This window comes from Herpailurus yagouaroundi, unplaced genomic scaffold (genome assembly GCF_014898765.1).
Source record: "Herpailurus yagouaroundi ecotype Mexico unplaced genomic scaffold, PumYag 164, whole genome shotgun sequence".
Taxonomy (NCBI): Eukaryota; Metazoa; Chordata; class Mammalia; order Carnivora; family Felidae; genus Herpailurus; species Herpailurus yagouaroundi.
In genome coordinates, this window is record NW_024412405.1 from 16,555,263 (window position 1) to 16,559,929 (window position 4,667).

Below are 4,667 nucleotides of genomic sequence, written 5' to 3' on the forward strand. Positions count from 1 at the left end.
GCCTTGCGATTAGAAGATTCTTGGGAGTTGGGCCTGTTAAGTCTGTCTGGATCCTACACCGTATCTACCACTGGCCCTTCAACAGTTGCCACCTTTCTGTGTCATCCTTTGGCTCGCTGGGCCTTAACTGAAGGGCTCACTTTCTCTATTTGTAGAGGGATTTTGTGTCACTACCAGCTTCTGAGCTGGTTCTTGACACCATTTTGGAAGCATAGCCCTTTTCCCCTTGCATGGAGGGCTGTCCTATTTCCAGCTAACACCTCCTTGGGATGCCTGATGAGGAGCTGACTTGACTGCAGTTTTCCATAGAGCCTCTGGTGGGGTGGCAGGAGACATTTGCCCTTGAAGAGGGCGACCTAGGCAGGGCCGTGCTATTGTGAAGTACTGATATGCCATTAGCACGTTTTTGCGATTCACCACGCCTTACCAACTCAAAGGTATAGACAGGGTCACGATATTGGTAATAACCCAGAGTTTTCTGGCTTTTGCCCCAACTATTTATTGGAGACCTCAGCAATCGGAGAGAATCTTGCCTACCTGCTTGGGGGCGTTTCACGGATTCTCAGGTTGCTGGGCACCCCCATTGGAACTCCGGTCTATCGGTTTCTCTCACCTGCTTGGCCGCACGGCCCCTCCCATGGTTCTGCCGGGCACTGACATGGGTACATTAGCACCCTCAGGGTGCTGAATGTTGCTGTGCTCTCTGTGGGGGCGCTGCCAGTGGCTTCCAGTCCTGCTAGTCCTAAGGTATAATACAACCCACTGACAGTGGACTGAAAATGTATCATCATCCCAGATTCAGGGTCCCTGGGATGAGCAGAGATGACTCCCACCTGGAAGGATGGGCCACATTCAAAACCCACATTAATGCTATTAAATCTGCTTGCAAGATGCATAGTGGTTCAGAGCACAGATTCTGGTGCCAGGCTGCAGCCTGGATTCGAATCTGATTTTTTGGAGTAAGTTATTCAATCTCTCCTTGCCTCAGTTTTTCTAACTTGTAAAATAATGATGATGATGATGATGATGATGATGATGATGATAACATCTCCCTCATAGGATTGTTGTGATCATCAAATTGCTAATAGATGTAACTAAAACAGAGGCTGGCATATACTAAGCTCGAAAAAGATATTTGCTACATTCCTGTGCCAGTTATTTGTCATGTGAAAATAACTCATCTCCTTGAAAACTTAGTACAGAGACATAAATGGAATGAATTTATTAAAAGGAGACAGCGTTGTAGTATTCTCAGCTGGGCAGAGGCCTCTAGAGCCGTGTTCAATGTTAACGCACTGCACCGTCGCACAAAGTCCTGCGGAGGCGAAAGGAGCACCCCCGCCTCGAAGATGAGACTGGGGGGCCCCTGGGGGACTCATTCGTTTACCTGTACGACTCCTGGTTTCAGCTCAGGTCACGATCTCATGGTTTGTGAGTTCGAGCCCCGCGTAGGGCTTGACACCGACAGCTTGGAGCCTGTTTGGGATCCTCTCTCTCTCTTCTCTTTCTGCCTCTCCCCTGCTCCTGCTCATCTACTCTCTCTCTCTCTCTCTCTCTCAAAATAAGTAAGTAAACTTAAAGAAATAAACAATAAAATGAGACTGGAATGAGAGAGGCTGGCTTCCCTGACACGAGGGAAGGATACAAGATGAGGTGGGGAGTAATTCCGAAAACCAAGGCGAGGGGTCTGCATTAGTTGGCTGTGGCTGCCATGACAACGTACCACACACTTGGTGGCTACTGTCTCACAGGTGTGGAAACTAAGAAGTCCAAGATCAAGGTGTGGGCTGGGTTGGTTCTTTCTGAGGCTGTGAGCCAGAGTCTGCTCTATGTCTGTCACCTAGCTTCCGGTGACATGCTGGCAATCTTTGGCGTTCCTTGGGGTACAGAAGCGGCACCTGATCTCCGCCTCCATCTTTACATGGTGTTCTCCCTCTGTGTGTGTCTGGTTCCAGATTTCTCCTTTGTATAAGGACACCAGTCGTACCGGGTTATTGCATCTGTGACAGCTCTAGTTCCAAACACAGTCACATTCTGCGATACTGGGGGTTAGGACTTCAAAATGTGCATTTGGGGAGGACAAAATTCAGCCCATAATGCAACTCTTCTGGGGGTCTCTAGAAATAACTACTGAGGATGAACCAAGAGAAGATTTCGTTATTCCCTGGGGGGAAGAAAGCAACTGAGGAGCAGGCGCTTAACATGGAACAAAGTCTTTCTCTTTTCATTGAAGGAAAGAGTCACCAAGGAGCCCAGTTAGTGATGCTGGCTCAGCTTGTACTCTCCTACCTCAGTGCACAGGGCTCTGAGTCCACGTATCTGAAGGGTCCCAAGGCCATTTGCAAATGACACCGGGTGAGGGTCTGGGCTGAACATGGACCGAGGGCTGCTGAGAGCTGGCAGGCCGTGGCGAAGGTCAAAGGCTGGTCTGGTCCTGGGTCCTCTGTGGCCACACGTCCTTCTCGTCTGGAGCAGACAGGAGGCCACACACACACAGCAGCTCCCCAGCTCGCCTCACGCACTGGGCAGGGCTGCTCTTACTCCTAGAGTCGTCCTGAAGGTGCTACAGCCCGCTGCACTTCTCTGTGCTGGGATGACCACAGCTTCCGAGAGAAGGGAGCAACTGATAGTTCTTGGTTACGTTCCCACGTTCTAGCCCCCATCACAGCTGGTTTTGAGTTTTGCAGGTGAGGGGGGAGAGGGGCCAGTAATAAGCTCATTTTACTGAATTTAAATCCACAGATGGATTTCCAACCCTTTTTTTTCTCCCCCTCTCCCTAAATCTCTTCGAGATTTTGTATACACGTCCGCACGCACTAGAAGTCGGGTTCCTGAAAGATTATTGTTAACAAATCGCTTTGATTTAGGCTTGGGGGGAAATAAAAAAATGATTAAAAACTAAAGTGCTCAGGATGTCTTCTGAAAAGTAAAATAATTTGGGGTCATTTCTCCCCGGCTGAAGGAGCAGGGCAGTTTAAACAACAGGAGGGAGCCAGCTCTTATGCCCATTTGCAGCAAAGCATACAGGGTTCACCTGGGGGTTTCAGTACAGAAGGAAGTGTTCCTTCTCCCATCAGTCCAGGGCCAGTGCGTCTCTGGTCACAGTGGTGATGCTTAGAAATGGCATTGGTGTAAAGCCGCAGCCAGGCACTTAGCCAGGGGGGTGGGAAGATAGAATACTTAACAAGGCTACTGTTGTTTTGCTTCTCCGGGAACGGGTCAACTCCAGTAGTAGCTGTGATATGAGAAGTGATAAATTCACTTGGAAGTTGCACAGCCAAGATCCCCTCCCCCTGGCAATGTAGTTGCCGCTGACTACATCTGGGGAGCAAGCGGAGGTCATGGAAAAGAGCTTTTATTTATTACCTTCTCTCAGCTCCCTCCAAGACACCGAAAGTGTACCCTGAAGCTGTGACCTTCCCCTACCCTCATTGTTTGATAGGCTGACGTTCATTGTAGCTCAGCTGTATCAGGAAACATGTGGGCTCTACCCAGAAGGTCTGAGTTTGAGCCCCAGCTCCCACAACCGTGTGGCTGTGTAATCTCTGCTAAGATGTATAATTTCTTTGGGCTCATCTATGAAATGTGTAACAACACCTGTTGTGAGCTGCAAATAACATTGTGCATGCTCAGGGGCCCCCGGGTGGCTCGGTCGGTTAAGTGTCTGACTTTGGCTCAGGTCATGATCTTACAGTAAGCTCGTGAGTTCAAGCCCCCCGTCGGGCTCTGTGCTGGCAGCACAGAGCCTGGAGCCTACTTCGGATTCTGTGTCTTCCTCTCTCTCTGCCCCTCCCCTGCTCACTCTCTCTCTCTCTCTCTCTCTCTCAAAAATAAATAAACATTAAAAAAAATTAAAACAGGGGCGCCTGGGTGGCTCAGTCGGTTAAGCGTCCGACTTCGGCTCAGGTCATGATCTCACGGTCCGTGGGTTCGAGCCCCGTGTCAGGCTCTGTGCTGACCGCTCAGAGCCTGGAGCCTGTTTCAGATTCTGTGTCTCCCTCTCTCTGTGACCCTCCCCCGTTCATGCTCTATCTCTCTCTGTCTCAAAAATAAATAAACGTTGGGGCACCTGGGTGGCGCAGTCGGTTAAGCGTCCGACTTCAGCCAGGTCACGATCTCGCGGTCAGTGAGTTCGAGCCCCGCGTCGGGCTCTGGGCTGATGGCTCAGAGCCTCGAGCCTGTTTCTGATTCTGTGTCTCCCTCTCTCTCTGCCCCTCCCCCGTTCATGCTCTGTCTCTCTCTGTCCCCCAAAAATAAATAAACCTTAAAAAAAAATTTTTAGGGGCGCCTGGGTGGCGCAGTCGGTTAAGCGTCCAACTTCAGCCAGGTCACGATCTCGCGGTCCGCGAGTTCGAGCCCCGCGTCGGGCTCTGGGCTGATGGCTCAGAGCCTGGAGCCTGTTTCCGATTCTGTGTCTCCCTCTCTCTCTCTGCCCCTCCCCCGTTCATGCTCTGTCTCTCTCTGTCCCAAAAATAAATAAATGTTGAAAAAAAAAATTAAAAAAAAATTTTTTAAAAAATAAACGTTAAAAAAAATTAAAAAAAAATTAAAAACAAATTGTGCGTGCTCAAATGAAATCACATCTGTCAACACACTTTGTAGGCTAGAAAGCAGCTCTATATGGATAAAGATTCATATTATATGTCATATAATATATACATATAATA